The 21,840-nt window shown below is 39.3% G+C and overlaps 1 non-coding gene across 1 annotated transcript; it reads right to left on the bottom strand.

The window, feature by feature from the left end:
• Positions 1-2,420: 2,420 nt before the first annotated feature.
• Positions 2,421-2,528, bottom strand: LOC133828238 (small nucleolar RNA R71). Its single transcript, XR_009890868.1, has one exon. It is a non-coding gene; the product is annotated as a small nucleolar RNA R71 (small nucleolar RNA).
• Positions 2,529-21,840: the final 19,312 nt, after the last annotated feature.

Below are 21,840 nucleotides of genomic sequence, written 5' to 3'. Positions count from 1 at the left end.
CATAGTTGAGGACTAGAGTCCATCGCGTAGATTGTTCCATGAAACGTTTATGAATAAGATGGGATTTTTTTGGTTGAACCCTAAGGATTTATGTTTTTGGTTATTAAACACATTTTGAGTTGTTTGAATTCTTGGAATTTAGAACACTTTGAATGCTATGGTTTGATATTTTTCCTCTTGCAAACTCTAAATGATGTGGTTTTGAATGTATGATTTTCATGAATATCTATCAAACCATTATGCAAATTTTCCTTCCTTATGATTTTCTTTTGATGCCTTAGAATCTCATAATGTCAACTAGAGGAAGAGGAGGCAAGGGAAGAGGAGGAGGCTGAGGAAAGGGTGTCTCCTCAAGGTTTATGATAACTTCATTTTAGGGTCATTTTAGAAGGTGTTTTTATGGTAATCTTGAGTTTTTGTGTGTGTTTTGTGCAAGATTATGCTTTTGTTTGTCTTTGTTGTAGGTTGGCATGATGAATCATGAGAAAAATGCAAAAAGAAGCTAAAATGGTGGAAAACGAGGCTTTTGGCAGTTATTGGACTAAAAATGATACCAAGGATACTTAAAGGACGTGTTTTGATGAAGAGATGAGCTGAACGATCAAATCTGAGAATTTTTTTAATTAAAGTCGTGACTTGGACTTATGAGCCGCGACTCAAGGTGAAGTCAGAGGCGCATATGCTTGCTGGAAAGAATTAATGTCGCAACTTGGGCTTACAAATCGCGACTCAAGAGGGAAACAAAGGCTTAGCTAAGGGGAAATCCAGACACAGGCCGCGACTTGAGATTCGTGGGTCGCGACGCCTGAAGCTATTAAACGAGAAGAAAAAGGCCTAAAACAGACACGGGCCACGACCTAGAAAAGGCCAAGTCGCGGCTTGCACAAGAAAAACACTCATATTCTTTTAATTTTTACTATAAATTTTTGTTTAGGGTTTAATTAAGTTAGGAGGTCAGTTTTTAATTACGTTTTTAGAGACTAATTGTGGTTTTTAGGCTAAATATTCTACAATTTCATATTTTTACTTCTTCTTCAAGTTTATGAATCTTATGTTTTTGAATAATTATTTTGTTGATTTAGTCATGTCTGATATGAACTAAATAATTTTAATCTAGGGTTTAATGTAGCCACTTGGATTTCAATCTAATTGAATTATGATGTTCTTTTGATTTTTCTTCTCTATTCTAATCTATATAATGTGTGTTTAATGCTAGTCAATACTTGATCACTATATGCTTGATTTAATGATTTTGATTCAAAATTCGAAAGATGAGAATTGAATATGCTATCATCATATAGACATAGGTTGCATATTGGGCGAAAGTACCTGTATGACTTATGTAGTAATTAGGTTTCTGTGCTTAATGCCTTCTATATGTTTAAGTTTTTCACAAAGATGTAGAAAACTTGCATATAGGCTGAGATCTTATATCTTGAAAAATAATAAGAATCGATTTATGTTAACTTGCTATTAGAATAGAAAGAAAGAAATCTAGAATTGATTAATACAATTAGTAGAATGAAAAGTTGATGAAATTAACACCCTAGGCCTTTTTCATAGTGATTTAAATATTTTATTTAGTTGTTTTTGTTTAAAGTTATTTTTAAATTTAAAAATAAAAATTTTATTTGCCAAATAGAAATTTAAAGAACAATTAGTGGTACATGGAAGATAGTCTTCGAGGGAACGATACTTTACTTGAATCGATTGTGTGCACTTGCGTATATACATATTGTCATGATCAAGTTTTTGGCGCCGTTACCGGGACTTAAATTCCAATATCATAGTTCATTGTTATTTGTTCTAATTTGGTATTTTTAATTTTCTTTATTTTTTAATATTTATTTGGATCAAGGCTATATTGTGCTTCAGGAATTGTTGGTATAAGCGAGGAAGTAGAAACAAGGAAATCATACCAATAGATCTTGAAATTGAGAAAATGTGTAGAAAGAATTGCAAGATAAAGAAAAGGCTGGACTTTACAATGGTTGAGAGCACAAATAATGTTGTCAACAATAATGCAAATATGGGTAATGCAGCTGAAGTTGATCAACCATTAAGGAATTATGTATTCCCTACTATTACGGGGATACATTCAAGCATTCGTCCTCCAACTGTTGAGGCTAATAATTTTGAGATCAAACCCTCAATTATTCAGATGGTGCAAAACTGTGTACAATTTGGAGGGGTTACCGTATAAGGATCCAAATTTACATATCACAAACTTTTTGGAGTTATGTGCGACATTTAAAATGAATGGGGTGAGTAATGATGCTGTACGATTGAGACTATTCCTATTTTCACTAAGGGACAAAGCTAAGAGTTGGTTGAATTCGTTACAAGCCAATTCTATACTTACTTAGGAAGATTTGGCTAAGAAGTTTCTTGGTAAATATTTTCCTCCTGCTAAGTCAGCCATAATTAAAGGAGAGATTAACAACTTCTATCAAATGGATGGGGAGTCTTTGTATGAGGCATGGGGATGATTTAAAGGAATTGCAAAGGAGATGCCCACATCATGGAATAGAGAAGTGGCTGTTAGTTCATACTTTTTACAATGGTTTGGGAGGAAATACAAGAACGATAATAGATGCAGCATCAGGAGGGGCGTTAATGAGAAAAAGTGTGAATGAAGCGTACGAGCTGTTGGAAGAGATGGCTATGAATAATTATAATTAGCCTACTAAGCGAGATAATAAGAAAGTAGCTGGAGTTTTAGAAGTTGATCCAATAGCGCTATTGACCGCTCAAGTAGCATCTCTAACCAAGCAATTGCAGCAAACTAATCTCACCACACAAGCAATGCAAGTACAACATGTCATGAGTTGTGAAATTTGTGGAGGACCTCATTCTTATGAACAATGCTCGAGCACAGCTAGTTGCTCAACAGATGTAAACAATATTCCCTTGGAACAGGCTCAGGTTATAGGTAATTTTTCAAGACCTACACCCAATACTTACTCAAATTCATATACACCTGCCAGGAAAAATCATCCTAATCTGTCTTGGAAAATAATCAAGGGTTACAACCACAATATCTACAATACCCACCTCAACAACCACCTCATCAACGAACTTATGGATTACATGCTAGACCATATTATGATCCAAACCCATGCCCATCTCATCCACCACCTCCACAAATGAACCCACCAACAATTCAGCCATACCAATTAAATCAATTCATGACAGAGACAAGGTCTTCCATCAGAAGTTTGGAGACACAAATAGGTCAACTGGCTCAAATGTTCTCTAGTAGACAACAAGAAAATTTGCCTAGTTCCACAGAGGTAAATCCTAAAGAACAATGTCAAGCGGTCACTTTGAAGAGTGGGACTAAGTATGATGGACCTATAGTGGAAGAGAAAGGGAAGAATACAGAGAAACAACAAGTTACTAGTCCGATTCAAGAAGAGGTTACTGAAGACCTTCCAAAACCAGAAAAAACAAAATATTCTGAGTCTATACCAAAAATTCTATATCCTCAATGGTTTCGAAAGGCTAATCTTGACAAACAATTCTCCAAAATCCTTGAAGTATTTTAGAAACTTCATATTAACATCCCATTTGTAGAGGCTCTAGAACAAATGCCTAGTTATGTGAAGTTTATGAAGGAGATATTTTCTAATAAGAGAAAGATGGAGGATTATGAAACCGTTGCATTAACGAAAGAGTGTAGTCAATTATTCAAAAGAAGCTTCCTCAAAAGTTAAGAGATCCGGGTAATTTTACTATACCTTACACTATTGGAAACTTTCATTGTCAGAGAGCTTTATGTGATTTAGGTGCAAGTATAAATTTAATGCCGATGTTTGTATTTAAAAGACTTGGTTTGGGGGAAGCTAGACCAACTACTGTTACTCTTCAATTAGCTGATCGTTCTTTAACTCATCTCAGAGGTATTATAGAAGATGTTCTAGTAAAGGTAGATAAGTTCATTTTCCTACCAGACATTATTGTATTAGATATGGAGGAGGATGGGGATGTGCCTATTATATTAGGACAACCATTTTTTAGCCACTGGGGAAGCGCTAATAGATGTTCAGAAAGGAGAATTAAGGCTTAGGGTACAAGGAGATGAAGTCATTTTTAATGTTTTCAAAGCTTTGAAATATCCTACAGCTAGTGACAGTTGCTTTTGTGTTAATGTATTGGAAGAACCAATTAAAGGGTTGAGTCTATTAAAGATCCACTAGAGTTGAGTCTGATAGAAAGTCCTGAAGAGTGTGTTGGTACTGAAGCCAGTGAGTATGTTAAGTGGTTGAATTCATCAAGGCAAATATATAAAAAGAAATATGAGGAATTAGGGCAAGTGCATGAGAGACCTCTTCCATCCATTGAGAAGCCACCAGTTCTTGACTTAACCCGATCATCTTAAGTATGCTTATTTAGGTAAGAATGATACTCTCCCAGTTATTATTTCATCTTCGCTATCTGAGATTGAAGAAGAGAAAATTCTGAGGGTATTAAGGGCTCACAAATTAGCAATTGGATGGAATTTAGCGGATATTAAAGGTATTAGTTCTTCGACAGTACTGCATTGTATATTAATGGAGGAGGATATTAAAGGTATTAGTTCTTCCACTAGTATTGATGCTTAAAGAAGGCTAAATCCTTCAATGAAAGAAGTGGTAAGGAAAGAAATTTTTAAATGGTTAGACGTTGGAGTAATTTACCCAATATCTAACAGTGCTTGGGTTAGTCCTGTCCAAGTAGTTCCAAAGAAAGGTGGTATGACGGTGGTTAAAAATAATAATAACGAACTTATTCCAATTCGTATGGTGATGGGGTGTAGAATTTGTATTGATTACCATAAACTAAATAAAGCCACCAGGAAAGACCATTTTCCTTTACCTTTCGTTGATTAAATGTTAGATAGATTGGCCGACCATCCTTATTACTGTTTCTTGGATAGATATTCTGGATATCATCAAATTCCTATAACACTAGAGGATCAAGAAAAAACTACCTTCACATGCCCTTATGGAACATTTGCCTTTAGGAAGATGCCATTCGGGTTATGTAATGCTCCCGCCACCTTTCAAAGATGTATGATGTCAATTTTTTCAGACATGGTGGAAAAATGTATTGAAAGTTTTATGGATGACTTTTTCAGTTTTTGGACCCTCTTTTGATGGATGTTTACTTAATTTCGAAAGGGTTTTGAAAAGATGTGAGGGGTCCAATTTAATTTTAAACTGGGAGAAATGTCACTTCATGGTGAAAGAAGGAATAGTCTTGGGCCACAAAATTTCACGCCATGGAATTGAAGTAGATAGGGTCAAGATATAAACAATAGAAAATTTACCTCCCCTAGTGTCTGTTAAAGGGATTCGAAGCTTCTTGGGCCATGCTGGATTTTATAGGAGGTTTATAAAAGATTTTTCAAAATTTTCAAAGCCCTTATCTACCTTACTTATGAATGGTGTGGTATTCGATTTTGATTCTGAGTGTTTGAAGGCATTTAATACATTGAAGGAAAAACTAGTCTCCGCTCCAATTGTTCTATCACCGAATTGGGAAATTCCTTTTGAATTAATGTGTGATGCTAGTGATTATGCAGTAGGAACGGTTCTTGGACAGCGAGTTGACAAGGTATTTCAAACAATTTATTATGCTAGTCAAACCTTGAATGATGCTCAATTAAATTATGCAACTACTGAGAAGGAATTACTTGTAATAGTCTTAGCATTTGACAAGTTTAGGCCATATTTAATTGGTAATAAGGTGATAGTTTACACAAATCATTAAGCTATTAAGTATCTTATGACTAAAAAGGATGCTAAACCTCGTCTGATTCGATGGGTTTTATTATTGCAAGAGTTTGATATGGAAATTCGTGATAAGAAGGGGACCGAGAATCTAGTTGCTGATCATTTATCTAGATTGGAAAAAGAAGACGAGCATAGTGCGAAAGAAGAGTCAACTGATGAAATTTTTTCGTATGAACAATTATTTTCAATTGGTTGTGAATAGAAAATACCATGGTTTGCAGATTATGTTAACTATTTGGTAGCTAAGGTTGTGCCTCCTAACATGTCAAGGTAGCAACTAAAAAAGTTCTATTCGAAAGTTAAGCATTATTATTGGGATGAGCCCATTCTTTTTCGTCATTGTGCTGACCAAGTAATTAGAAGATGTGTCCCAGAAGAAGAAATGACTTCCATACTTACTCATTGCCATACTTTACATTGTGGTGGTCACTTTGGGGGAACAAGGACAGCAACAAAAGTGTTGCAATGTGGGTTTTATTGGCCTACATTATTTAGAGATGCTAATGCCTTTGTTACGAGTTGTGATTGTTGCCAAAGGACTAGTAATATATCCAGAAGAGATCAAATGCCAATGACTGGAATTCTGGAGGTTGAGCTATTTTGTAACAACCCCAAATTCGCTAATGAGGCTTAAGGGCCTTGATTAGTGTGCTGGGAGGGCATTATTGGGTTAAATATGATTTGCATGACTTTATTGACTTAAATACATGATTATATAGTTAATGATGCTTGTGTGATTATATTGGCTTTAATGTGATAAGTGTATATGGTAATTGTTAGAACCACATTATTATGTGGGTAGATCCGCAGAGCACGACTCAAGGCGATCCTAGAGCTAGTTAGCGGGGGAAAAAGTCACAACGGGGCTTAGCGGCTGACTTTGGATAAGTCAGGGGTATTTTAGGTATCGCGTAGCTATTTAGACTATCGGGTTATGAAAATAAATATATGGAGATATATTTGAGGTTAGGAAATATAGGCGGGAATATTAGGGGATTTTACCGTTTTGCCCTCGGGGATGTTTCCGGCACCCCGAGTCTCGGGATTGATTTAATGAGATAAGATTAGACTGAGGCTTTAGAAAGCAGTGGATAGAAAATTAAACCGACATCTATTATCAGCCCTTTTTCTCTATTCTCTCTCAAGGAAACACAAAGAGGAAACCATTGAGAATTTGGTGAATCAAGCTGGGAATTTCTGAGAATTGAGGTGGGAATTTGGAGGCTTAGCTCAAGTATTAATCAAGAACTAAATCAGGGCTAAGGAAAGCATTTAATTTCCTTTTCTGTGGTTAGAAATTCTGGGTTTTGAGTTAAATATGGTTTTGATGTTTAAAGACAGAATTAAGGAGGGAAGCTTGGGAATTAACTTGGTTTTGGCTTGGTGAAGTGGTCCAGCAGAAGAGGTAAGTCTCAATTCATGATTTAGAAGTTTTAATTTGGGTTTGAATGGCTAGTTTGAGTGTTTATAGCTCTTGAGTTTCATAAATTGAAAAGAGAATTCTAGTGTATGTTAGGTTGGGTTTTCTGTGGAATTATGTTGTTTAAGTCATGCTAAAAGTGTTGGGATTGTTGGGTGTTGAAGTAGGAAGCTTAAGGGTGGTTTTGGCTAAGGTTTCAAACCTAGAAATGGTGGGAATTCTAGGTTTGAAGGGAAGGGCCGCAGCTCTGTTCTAGAGCGCTGCGGCCCTAGGATGGAAATGAGCCAAGGGGGCTCGGCCAAGGGTGAGCGCCGCGGTGCCCAAGGCAAGGGCCGCGACGCGTGTCCTCTTTTAGGGGTGGTCCTTGGCTCTATTTTGAGGCTAGGGCCACGGCTAAGCTTCAAGGGCCACAGCCCGTAGTTGTACACTTGAACGTTTAGGGATTTTAGGCATGGGAATGTGGTCTAGAATGCTCGGGATCGTTTTCGCCACCATGCTTGGCGGGATTTGATTTCCCGGAAGTTAGTTTTGAACCTGAAAACCTATATTTGGATATTAATTCAACCTTATACTTTGGTTGTGGCTAGGTGATAAAAGCTTAGGCTCGGGAACAGATCGTGCCTGAGGAGTGTTGCTCGTAACTAATTACTGCAAAGATTAAAGGTAAGAAAACTGCACCTGGTTGAATATATGTGATGGGACTAAGGGTTCCCTATCGTGAATGCTTGAAAAGATGGTATTATGCCATGCAAGCCATTTAGTGAACCAACGGCCTAAGGGTGCCAAGGGTTACACTAGCGCACGGGGCGCGACTCGGCCACTGGTAGCCGAGGACAACTTAATATGCACTGAGCTCAGTTTAAGCGGGCCGGAGTCAGTGGGGTAAACAGAGGGTGCGGCCTAAATTATCGACCCTGATTATTATGTGATGTAAACATTATAAGTGTTTGATTGCATCCATAACTCTGAATATATGCTGAATGATATTATGTGGATTATTTGATAAAAGTTCATGCTTGGTGAATATAACTGTTTGATATCATTGATTGTGTTGCATTTCATGTTTTCTTGCTGGGCCTTGGCTCACGGGTGCTACGTGGTGCAGGTAAAGGCAAGGGCAAGTTGGATCAGCCTTGATTAGAGAGCTCAACGAGTGGAATGTACATAGCCAGCTGCTCAGCCACCACAGTTGAGGTTTAGGCAGGGACGCAGAACCCAGATTGTCTATTTTGCCTTAGTATGGCTAACCTTTGCTTATGTTCCTTTTTGGAGTCTATAGATCAACTTTTAACTCTGTTCCTTTTGGGATCACGTGTATATAACAGTTTAACTATATAAAATGAAACTTTTGAGACCAAAATCTTTTTAACCCTAGCACATGCATGTTTAGTGACACGTTTTAAAACTAATGACTTGATTAGCAAGTCTCGCACCTTTATAAGTACACAGTGTAGCGGTCTTGGCTATCCAGGGCGTTACATATTTGATGTGTGGGGCATAGATTATATGGGACCCTTCCCATCATCTTATAATAATAAGTACATTTTATTGGCAGTAGATTTTGTTTCTAAATGGGTAGAAGCTATAGCAACTCCTACTTGTGATGGTAAGGAGGTACTTAAATTTCTACATATGAATATTTTTACTTGGTTTGGTACTTCAAGAGCTATTATTAGTGACAGAGGTAGTTATTTCTGTAATAAATCATTCACATCTTTATGTGCTCGTTATGGAGTTCATCACAGAAAAGCTCTGTTTTATCATCCATTAGCTAATGGTCAAGTTGAGGTGTCAAACCGAGAAATTAAAAGTATTTGAGAGAAAACTATCAACACATCAAGGAAATATTGGTCGAAAAAGCTTGATGATTCACTATGGGCATATCGCACAACTTTTAAAACTCTGATTGGTATCTCTCCATATCAGTTGGTGTTCGGAAGGCATGTCATTTACCAGTTGAACTTGAGCATCGAGCTTATTGGGCGGTGAAAAAGTTGAATGTTGACTTATTTATGGCTGGGCAGAATAGGCATCTAGAATTGAATGAGCTTGATGAATTTAGAAATGAATCTTATGAAAATGAAAATATGTATAAAGAAAAGTCTAACGTTTTTCATGATAAACGAATAATAAGAAAGGATTTCTAACCGAGAGATAAAGTTCTATTATTTAATTCTAGATTGAAACTGTTTCCAGGAAAACTAAAGTCTAGATGGTCGGGAACGTTTATAGTTGTCGTATCATTACCTTATGGGGCAATACAAATTCATAGCGAGAGAACAAGACATTTTAAAGTAAATGGTTAGAGGTTAAAGCATTATTTGGACGGACCAGGGGAAAAGTGTAAATCAATAATGGTTTTGGAACCCCTCTAAATGGGGTGTTCAACGTCCGGCTAAATGACATTAACGACAGTGCTATAGGAGACATTCATATATTTTATTTTAGTTTTTGTTTTGAGTTTTAATTAGTGGACAATTTTATTTAATTTTATTTTTGGATTTTGTAAAGTTTAGTTATTTTAATTTTATTTATTTTTAGTATAAAGGTTGTAAAAATTGTGAAAAAAATGAGTTTTTCAATTAGTCATTGGGCCATGTCGCGACTTGAATTGGCAAGTCGTGACATTACACAAGTCAGAGAGCAATTCGAAAAATGAAGAAGAGGCGGGTCGCGACTTGGGCTAATGAGTCGCGACCCTAGGCTCAAACAGAGAGGACAACATTTCTGGAATTTGGGGCGGGCCGCGACTTGCCAAGCTGAGTCGCGGCGCTTGGACAATTAAATTTCTGAAGGAATTTGAGGCGGGCCGCGACTTGCCCAAGCTGGGTCGCAGCGCGCCTGTGTCAGACAGAATAAAGAAGGCTTCAACTCATTTTTTTAGAAACCTTGTCTCATTTTTTTTTTTCAAATTCTCTCATCTTAAATCATATTTCCTCAACAAAAACCTCTACATTTTTTCCCTCTTTTCTTCTATTTCAAATTCTCTTAATCTATTTTCTAAATTCCTACTTCATATTTCTTATTACTTTCTTCCATTATTTTTTTTCTAACCCTAATTGGTGTTCTATTGGTGCTTAGTAAGGGATTGAAGGAGGATTAAAGGGTGGTAGATTTTTCAACTTCAAGGCTTGTAAGTTTTATTTTTGAAGTTTTTCTTGAGTTGCATTTATATTAAGAGATTACCTTGGATGTTTGAACTGTTTGTTGGTATATTGGGTGAAATTTTTTGGGAGATTCAGTAAGGAAATTTCAAAATTTTAGGGGAAGTGCTGCAGAAATTTTTGTGTACCATTTTTGAAAAAAATTGTGAAGGTATGGGGCCAAGGAAACAACCCACTAGGGCAGCATCTTAAAAGAATACTAGTCGGCCTTCCTCATCCCATTCCCAACCACCCCAACCCCAGCCAAATTCGCCAGCACCTCAGCTCATTTTAGAATATGATCTCGCGTGTTTCATTAATAAGGATGCCCATGATCTTTATCAAAGGCTATCCCAAAGGCCAGTTATTCAAGAGCGTGGGATGGATGTAACGCTCTACTTCCTTAGAGCCGTTACTAAGTGAGTTTTAAACGTGAATTTAACTCGCTAAACGAGGTTTTAGGTTAAAAGTGTGGCTAAACTGTAATAAAAGTCATATAATTTGAAAATGTAGTCATTCATTGGAATTATAAAGCATTATACATTTGGGATCCCAAAATACTATTTAGAAACATTTACAACTCAAAAATACATTTAAAGTCGACGAAACGACAGAATTTGGTTTAGTACATAACATCTCCCAAAAATACCCCTGGCCGTGGCAGCCAGGCAGGCCAAACATGTACATGTCGCTTCACTATCTCCGTACTCATGGTTGGTCGTCTCATGGGTGCTCTATGGTGCAGGAAAGGGTAAGGGAAAGGGAAAGGTCGACCAACCATAATGCCATGGCCCGACCCCTTCGAACCCAGAAAACCCAAAACCATCCCAACAACATAGTTCAATCAGCACAACAATTCTATTATGTTCCCAACAACAATACCCAACAGAAACTAATCCCAAAACTCACCCAAATAATCAAGAATAATTCACAATTTAGCTCACATGCATAAACTTATATTTTAAACCAAAACTCAGCAAAATTCAATTGATCATCAAGTTTTACAGCTTACCTTTGAACCTAATTAAATCACTGAATTAATCTCATGAGTTCCAAGCTACTAGCCTCCCAAACTCAAGCCTTGAGTTCTGAATTCCTAGCTTAATTCCCTCAGAATTTTCTTCAGCCTTCAAGCACCCAAAGAGAAAGAGAAATCGAGTGATAGGGAGAGGGTCTTATGCTTTGTTCTAGTGATTTCCTAAGGCTTCTCTAAGCTGAGTATTACCCTTGCCAAATGACCAAACTGCCCCTTAAACTTATCCTTAACCCTTATGTAACCCAAGGGCATTTTGGTCATTTACCAAATCCCATGAAGTCCCCGAGTATTCCTATAAATCCTCGTTTAATCCCAACATGTCTCAATCATTACTAAATTACTACCTGCTACTCTATAAATTCCAAACACACATTATATACCCAAAATACCCCTAGGCTCCTCCCGAGCCGGGTATTTGACCTTGTTGTGACTTTCTAGCTAAACTGCTCCCTAGGACTATCTCGGAACGTGCATCACAAATATATCACCACTCACACGTGGTAAAGATCACAATCTTCACAAATATTGCATTTCTGCCCTTAACGGGCTAAAATTACAAACATGCCCCAAATAACCAAATGGGGCCCACATGCATATTTAATTCACCTAAACATGCATTTTTAATCACATATTCATCAAATTCACACATTAATATAATAAATCACCTATTTCCCTCTAGGCATGCTAATCAAGGCCCTAAGCCTTATTAGCAAATTTGGGACGCTATAACTATCCCCTCCTTACAGAAATTTTGTCCTCGAAATTACCTGAATAACTCGGGATACCGCTCCCACATATCAGACTCAATTTCCCACGTCGCCTCTTCAACTTTGCTGTTCCTCCACAACACTTTCACCAAGGCAATGGTCTTGCTTCGCAAGAATTTATCCTTCTGGTCGAGAATCTGAACCGACTTCTCCTCATATGACAAATCCTGGTCAAGCTCCATGTTCTCATAGCTCAGTATATGCGTAGAATCTGATACGTACTTCCGGAGCATGGACACATGAAATACATTATGAACCCCTGATGGAGTTGGAGGCATCGCCAATCTGTAAGCTACCTCTCTAACCCATTCCAGAATCTCAAAGGGGCCGACAAACCTAGGGCTCAGCTTGCCCCGAACACCAAACTATTTCACTCCTCTCAAGGGAGAAACCCTGAGAAACACATGATCACTGACTTGAAACTCTATGCTTCTGCGTTTCAAGTCCGAGTAACTCTTCTGGCGACTCTGGGAGGTGAGCATTCGAGCTCTAATCTTTTCAATCGCCTCATTGGTCCTCTAGACCATCTCAGGACCCAAGTATCTCCTCTCACTCGTCTCATCCCAATGGATAGGTGATCTGCACTTCCTCCCATATAACATCTCATACGGAGCCACTCCGACAGTTTCCTGGTAACTGTTGTTGTACAAAAACTTAATCAAAGGGAGATACTTACTCCAAGATCCCCCAAAATCCAGCATACAGTCTCGTAGCATATCTTATAGTATCTGAATCATCCTCTCAGATTGTCCATCCGTCTGAGGATGGTAAGGGGTACTAAACCGCAACTGCGTGCCCATAGCCTTCTACAGGCTCTCCCAAAACTTGGAGGTGAAGGTGGGGTCCTTATCGGATACTATCGACCTCGGAGCTCCATGAAGTCGAAAAATTTCCTTCACATACAACTCAGCATACTGGTCCATAGTATAAGTCATCCTAACAGGAAAAAAGTGGGTGTACTTGGTATATCTATCCACAATCACCCACACTGAATCATGTTGTTCCACAGTCTTCGGCAAACCAACCGCAAAGTCCATGGTGATATCCTCCCACTTCCACTCTGGAATCCCTAGAGGCTGCAATAACCCTGTTGGCCTCTGATGTTCAGCCTTTACCTGCTGAAAAATTAAGCACTTAGCTACATAGTCCACCACATCCCTCTTCATTCCCGACCACCAATACAAGGTTCTCAAATCTTGGTACATCTTTGTTGTACCTGGATGTAAAGAATATGGAGTGGTATGGGATTCATCCAAGATCTCTCGCCGGATATCAGAATCCATCAGAACATCGATCTGACCCTTGTACTTCAATAGTCCCATCTCCAAGATAGAGAAGTCCTTAGCCGCTCCGACTAAAACACTCTCTTTGTGCCCTCTTAACTGGGGATCCTCCCCCTGCACTTCCTTGATCCTCTCAAGGAGTGTAGACTGAAGAGTGATGTTGGCTAACTGACCAACCACCAACTCTATACCCACTCTAGTCATCTCCTCGGCTAACTTATCAGATATCTGCCTCGAACTAAACAATTGTCCTGGGCCCTTCTGACTCAATGCATCAGCCACTACATTAGCCTTCCCAGGATGGTATAGGATATCACAATCATAATCCTTTACCAATTCCAGCCACCATCTCTGGCGCATATTTAGATCACTCTGAGTAAAGAAGTACTTCAAAATTTTATGGTCAGTGTATATTTCGCACTTCTCACCATATAGATAATGTCTCCAAACCTTAAGTGCAAATACCACCACTGCCAACTCCAGGTCATGCGTGGGATATCTCTGCTTATATCCTTTTTGTTGGCTTGATGCACAGCCTATCACCTTTCCGGCCTGCATCAACACACACCCTAAACCCTGTCTGGAAGCATCACAATAAACCACAAACTTCTCATTGTCTGATGGCAAACTCAATACTGGAGCGGTGACCAGTCACCGCTTCAATTCCTTGAAATTGTTCTCACACCTGCCTGTCCACACATACTTAGTCTTCTTTCTCGTCAATTCAGTCAACGGTGTGGCTATCCTAGAGAACCCCTCAACAAACCGCCAATAATACCCTGCCAATCCCAGAAAGCTCCTAACTTCTGACACACTTCTTGGCCTAGGCCAATCTCTCACTGCCTCAATCTTACTTGGGTCAACCAGAATCCCCTCCTTACTGACAATATGGCCCAGAAACGTGACTTGCGGTAGGCAAAACTTGCACCTGCTGAACTTAGCATATAACCTATGCTCTCTCAACCGCTGCAATACCAGGCGTAAATGTTGCTCATGCTATGTATCTAACTAAGAGTACACCAATGTGTGGTCAATAAACACAATCACAAACATATCCAAATAGTCCTTGAAAACCCTATTCATCAAATCCATGAAAGCTGCTGGGGCGTTGGTTAATCCAAAGGGCATAACCAGAAATTCATAGTGTCCATATCTTGTGCGGAAAGCGGTCTTTGGTATGTCCTCCTCTTTAATCATTAACTGGTGATAACTTGACCAGAGGTCAATCTTAGAGAACACTGTCTTCCCCTGTAACTGGTCAAACAAGTCGTTGATCCTAGGTAGTGGGTACTTGTTCTTAATGGTCAACTTGTTCAGCTCCCTGTAGTCAATACATATCCTTAATGATCCATCCTTCTTCTTAACGAACAACACTGGAGCACCCCACGGCGAGAAACTCGGTTTGATGAACCCCAAATCCAGTAACTCCTGCAACTGAATCTTCAATTCCTTCAACTCTGCCGGAGCCATTCTATAAGGTGTTTTAGATACTGGCTTCGCCCCTAGCGCCAACTCTATAACAAACTCGATCTCCCGCTGTGGTGGCAACCCTGGTAAGTCTACTAGAAATAAATATAGAAACTCATGTACCAACCTGGTCTCACTCGCTCCAACCGACACAACCCTAGAGGTACCCACAATGTTTGCTAGGAATCCTATGCAACCTTCCTGCATCAGGTCTCTAGCCTTCAGTGCCAAAATCATAGGTACTCACGGTCCACTAACTGTCCCCACAAATATAAATGGTACCTCCCCTTCTGGTTCAAAAGTCACCATCCTGTGCTTGCACTCAATCGTTGCCCCATACTTCGATAACCAATCCATCCCTAGAATCATATCGAAGTCATCCATCGCTAACTCAATCAGATCAGCAGACAACTCTCTACCATCTATCTCTACTGGCAATGCTCTAATTCATCTCCTAGAGACTACTAGTTCCCCAGTTAGCAATAAAGTCTGAAATCCCCTAGCATACAAATCACTAGGTCTACATAGCTGATCTATCACTCTTGCAAATATAAATGAATGAGCAGCCCTCGAATGAATCAATGTAGTAAAGAAGAACCAGCACTAGAAATCTGACCTATCATGACCGAGGGGCTAGCCTCAGCCTCAGTCTGGGTCAAGGTGAATACTTTGGCAGGAGCGAGACTGTTGCTCTACTTCGGCTCCTCTTGCCTGGTTTGTGGGCAGTCTTTCTTAAAATGGTTAACACTCCCACAAATAAAGCAGGCCCTGATCCTACACTCTCCCTGATGCCGTCATCTACACCGAGAACACACTGGGAAACTCCTTCAGTTGTCACCCTTGCCCTGACGGCCACCAAAAGTACCCCGTGCCCTCCTATCCGAGCTAGGAGAGACGAAAGAATCTGGGGCCTTTTTCTTCTGTTCACTGGGGCCATTACCTTGACTGGATCCGGTAAAAGGAGGCATCGTCCTCCTAGCATCGCGCCTAGAATCACTCTCTCTCCATATCTGATCCTCAGCCCCCTCAGTTGTAAGGGCCTTGTCCACTACCTGAGCATACGTAGTAGTCTCTGGATCCAAGGTAATCTTGACATCACGGGCGATCATAACATTCAATCCCCGCATAAACTGATCCCTTCGTGCTGCATTAGTTGGCACCAAATCCGGTGCGAACTTCGCAAATCAGACAAATCTCAAGGCATACTCAGTAACTGTCATCCGCATCTGAGACAGATTGGTAAACTCGTCAACCTTTGTAGCTTGGACTGCAACACTGTAATATTTCTCACTAAAAATGTTTCTGAACTCTTTCAGGTTATAACTACAACATTTCTTCTCTGAGTCACTACATCCCACTAGATGCAGGCATCCTATCTGAACATGTAGCTAGCACAAGCTACCCTCTCGTTCCCTTCCACCCTCATGAAATCCAGGATGGAGGAAATCATATTCATCCACTGCTCTGCCCGCAGTGGGTCTGGTCCACCCTCGAAGGTGGGAGTATGCTGCTTCCTGAACCTCTCATACAAAGGTTCCCACCTATTCTCCATAACAGGTTGAACTGGCACTAGCGCCATAGCCTACTAAACCTGCAACCCAATGCCCTGAGGAGGGGCCTCTTGCCTCAGCTGTCGAAGTTCTTCTTCTATTTGGTGCAGTCTGGCTTCCATTTCGGCAAACAACTGTTGCCAATTCTGTGGGGCAGGTGGAGGGTCCTGACCCTGGTTGTCATCCTCGACCCTATTGACGCGGAGTCTAGTTGATTGTCGAGGTATCTCAACAATATGCCTGCAATCAACGATGCCGCTCATCAGGCATGATAACAACATTCAAAACCACCTCCCAATTCATGTCAACCAACCATAAACAGCAGTCCACATAACACAAATAACATACAACCCTCAAGGGAGCCATGCCCTAGCATCATGCATATGTTAACTCATTCATCATGCTCTATATAAAATAATCAAGAAAACATGGCACTCAAGCATATAATTCAATAATTACCAACCAACCCTGAGTCGAGCTTGTCATTGACAGCGAGTGTACATGTTTAGTCAATCTCCAGGAACCATATACCTTGGCTCGCTCTGATACCAAGTTGTAACGCTCTACTTCCTTAGAGCCATTACTAAGTGAGTTTTAAATGTGCAATTAACTCACTAATCGAGGTCTTAGGTTAAAAGTGTGGCTAAACTGTAATAAAAGTCATATAATTTGAAAATGTAGTCATTCATTGGAATTATAAAGCGTTATACATTTGGGATCCCAAAATACTGTTTAGAAACATTTACAACTTAAAAATACATTTAAAGTAGACTAAACGACAAAATTTGGTTTGGTACATAACATCTTTCGAAAATACCCCTGGCCGTGGCAGCCAGGTAGGCCGAACATGTACACGTCGCTTCACGCTCTCCATACTCATGGTTGGTCGACCTTTCCCTTACCCTTACCTGCACCATAGAGCACCCATGAGCCGAAGCCCAGCAAGAAAACTCCACACAAGCAATGAACATATGCATAACTATCAATCAGCATATAACAAGGCAGCCAACAAGCTAAACACATAGTGGTAATGCCGTCCCAGGCGCTTTACCAGGCCCTAGGTTCGCGGTCTACACTGTGAGGATGACTCAAGCATTCGAGAAGTGTCTCACCCTAGCGACCTGCACTCCGTGTGCTCGACGCCGCTCCTGGCCCTTTGCCATACTCGGCCTTGCAATCCACATGCTTAACACCATTCCCGGCCCCTGCCGTACTCGGCTTCTTACCATTCTCAGCCTTCGCCGTTCTCGGCCTTCACCGTTCTCGACCTTCGCCATTCATTCACAAATATGCAACACATAGCATATATTCAGCAAATATTTAAACAAATACAAACATAAACAAGAGGGCTACACCCTGCAACATAATCACATAGGGTCGTGCCCTGCAATACAACTATAGGGCCACGCCCTACTCTACGGGTACAACCGTTTTCTTACCTATGTCCCAAGCTTCCCAAGCACCGATATCCTAAGCACAGTCCCCTAGTCCGAGCCTCGCTGAAAACCTAGTCACAATGTATCGACAACATCCATCCATCAAGCTCTAATCCATTAAATAACTTTGGCTTATAATTCTAGTCCCCGGGACCTGGAGTTCTATCAATCCCGGTTATAAAATCCATCCTGAGCCTTAAAAATTGGGTTCCTAAGCCAAAAACCTTATCGGGGACCAAAATCACCCTAAGAGTCGCGACCCCATGGCCTTGTGCCGTGACCCGCCTTAGTTAGAGGCCCAACCTCCCCATTCTGCAACATGCGCCGCGACCCAACCAAAGGGGCACCGCGACTCGCCCTTCATCCTGGCCTCCCATCTGTTCTAGAGGGCTGCGACTCACTAAGAACAATGCCGCGACCCGATCCCTTCGAACCCAGAAAATCCCCCATTTTCAGTAGCCAAATCCTATCCCATTTAACCCAAACCCATCCCAACAACATAGTTCAATCAGCACAACAATACTATTATGTTCCCAACAACAATACCCAACAAAAACTAATCCCAAATAATCAAGAGTAATTCACAATTTAGCTCACATGCATAAACTTGTATTTTTAACCAAAACTCAGCAAAATTCAATGGATCGTCAGGTTTTACAACTTACCTTTGAACCTAATTAAATCTCTGAATTAATCTCCTGAGTTCCAAGCTACTAGCCTCCCAAACTCAAGCCTTGAGTTCTGAATTCTTAGCTTAATTCCCTCAGAATTTTCTTCAGCCTTCAAGCACCCAAAGAGAGAGAGAGAGAAACTGAGTGATATGGAGAGGGTCTTCTGCTTTGTTCCAGTGATTTCCTAAGGCTTCTCTAAGCTGAGTATTACCCCTGCCAAATGACCAAACTGCCCCTTAAACTTATCCTTAACCCTTAAGTAACCGAAGGGCATTTTGGTCATTTACCAAATCCTGTTAAGTCCCTGAATATTCCTATAAATCCCCGTTTAATCCCAACATGTCTCAATCATTACTAAATTACCACCCGTTACTATAAATTCCAAACACACGTTATATACCCAATTTACCCCTAGGCTCTTCCCGAGCCGGGTATTTGACCCCACTGTGACTTTCTAGCTAAACTGCTCCTTAGGACTGTCTCGGATCGTGCATCACAAATATATCACCACTTACACATGGTAAAGATCACAATATTCATAAATATTGCATTTATGCCCTCAACGGGCTACAATTACAAACATGCCCCTAATAACCAAATGGGGCCCACATGCATATTTAATTCACCTAAACATGCATTTCTAATCACATACTCATCAAATTCACACATTAATATAATAAATCACGTATTACCCTCCAAGCACGCTAATCAAGGCCCTAAGCCTTATTAGCAAATTTAGGACGCTACAATGGACATTAAAGAAGAATTATACTCTAATGACACTTATCATATTATTGGGAATGAAATTTTGCGCCGAGGTTGCGAATTGTTTGTGGACTAAAAGATGCCAAAAGCCAATTGCTGCTTGGTTTATGAATTTTATGCTAATTTTCCTGGGGCTGTAAATAGAAAGGTATTTGTTAGGGGCGTTTCAGTTGAATATGCCATTGATAATATTGATGCTTTATTTAATGTACCTAAGTTAACTCAGGAAGAGGATGAGTATTATCAATTGGCATATCATAGTGAGGTAAATTGGACTAAGGTGGCTGAGACCTTAGGAATTCATGGTGCTTCATTTGTTTTCTAGAATGGGGAGCCAAAACATTTAAGAAGATACCAAATGAATGTCGTAGCTAAAGCTTGGACTCTTTTTGTGAGTGCAAGGCTTATGCCAAACACCCACTTGTCTGAAGTGGGTACTTATAGGTGTCTTTTGGTATATGCCATTATTGCAGGGCTTTCCATTGCCATTGGGCGAGTTATTTTCGAAAGCATAAGGGATTTATGTGCATGACTACTACTACTGGGTTGGGGCATGATTCCATGATTACTGATCTGTGTGAGATTTGGGAGGTGTCAAAATATCCTAGTGATATTTTTAGGAAGGCTATGGGGGTTATTTCTCAGGCTACAGTAAATGAATTTAATGCCCCATCCTTAGAGACACTAGTACCGATACCTTGAAATGTAAGAGTTTGTAGGGAAAGACAAGTAGTTGAGGAGCCCATACCAGCCACTGATCAAATAGAGGGAGTGAGAGTAGCTGAGGAGGAGAGAAGAGAAGAATACCCTCAATATTTGGCACTGGAGGCTCCACCAGATCCACACTTGGCCAGACTCGATTACATCATTCGGCAGAACCAGCATACGCACAATTATTTGGGCGAGCTTCATGATTTCCATAGAGCTCAAATTGATAGGCAGAACGAGCTGGTTTACCAATGGTCGAACCAAGAGGCGGACCGCCAAAACTTCCCTTATCCACCGCCTTGGCATCCATTTCCAGACCCACCACCATTCTAAAGTGATTCACACCAGGTAAGTTTTCTTTTCTTTACTTATTTTTAAACATTAGGGACAATGTTTAGTTTAAGTTTGGGGGAGGGAGCTTATTTTTCTGTTAGTGATGTTTTGTGTGATTTGTTTATTTTAGTGTTTAAAGTTTTGTTTTAGTGTGTTCAGTTTGGTACCAACATGAATGAAAATTGACAACAATTGCCGATGAGAATAAAATGAATGTTATGAGTATAATTCAAAGAAAATGAAATTTGAAACAAAATATGTGTGCTTGATTAAACACTTCATTAGTTCATTTTAGTTTAGATAACATTTGTTGAATATTTTGTCGCAATGTTAAATTTATGTTTTTGATATTGATTATGCTTGTTGAAATTGGTTAGTGGAATGATTAATGGAAAGTGAAAATTATTTTCAACAATTCTAGAACTTGCTTACTTATTATTTGACGCGAAATAATATATCATGTATGCTTAGGAACATGATTTAGGCTATCATTTGGATCGTTTGAGCTTTACTTGCCAACCTTAAATTACTTAATCCTTTGGTTACCCTTTTTTAGCCTAATTTTGTATCCTTTTTGTTCTAAAACCATCATTTAAGCCTAATACTTGCCCATTGGTTATATCCGTCCCTAATATACTATGAACATATGATTGAGAAATAATTATGGGGATTGATGTGTAATGGGGTTTAATTGTGATTTGTGTGGGTTTAGAAAGTGAAAAATCTAGAGAGAATATATATTGAAAAAAAAAAGAAAAAAAATGATGAAAGATATTTCAATACACTCCCAATATGAGTACATAAGAAAAATCAAGTTTGGGGGAGTGTAGTTATTATTGAAAAAAAAACAAACAAAAAATAAATATATATATCTCTAATGAAAAAAAAGTAAGAGAGGGGATTATGGTATTGTATTCTTATGGAAATAAAGTTGGTGAGTTTTGGTCATGTGCTTATAGTAAAGTGAGCTTAAAAATTCATTTTTCATCTACCTGTACCTAAGCTATCGTTACAAGCCTATAAAATTCCTATTGATTCTTATACATATCATGATTTATATTAGTGGAGAATAGCAAGTAAGTGAGCTTATGGAATTATTTAGTTTGGATGGATCGATTGGAACGAAATTTGATGAGCATAATTGATTTCAAATTCATTTATTTAATGATCATGAGTTGATAATCCAAAATGTTAGTAGACTAAGGTGTGTTGATGAAGTGTTTTGATCAAAATTATAGATTGAACAAACTGTTGAGTAGTTTTATGAGAATTATATGATTAACATTCTTGATTATGAGGCATAATTGTTGCTGTTGGTATATTTCATGTTGTTAGAATTTAGGATTGTTTTGAGTCCTTTGTTCGAGGGTGAACAATAGTAAGTTTGGGGGGAGTTTGATAACTTCATTTTAGGGTCATTTTAGAAGGTGTTTTTGTGGTAATCTTGAGTTTTTATGTGTGTTTTGTGCAAGTTTATGCTTTTG

Source organism: Humulus lupulus, chromosome 3 (genome assembly GCF_963169125.1).
Source record: "Humulus lupulus chromosome 3, drHumLupu1.1, whole genome shotgun sequence".
NCBI classification, from domain to species: Eukaryota; Viridiplantae; Streptophyta; class Magnoliopsida; order Rosales; family Cannabaceae; genus Humulus; species Humulus lupulus.
This window is presented reverse-complemented; position numbering and strand designations above follow the sequence as displayed.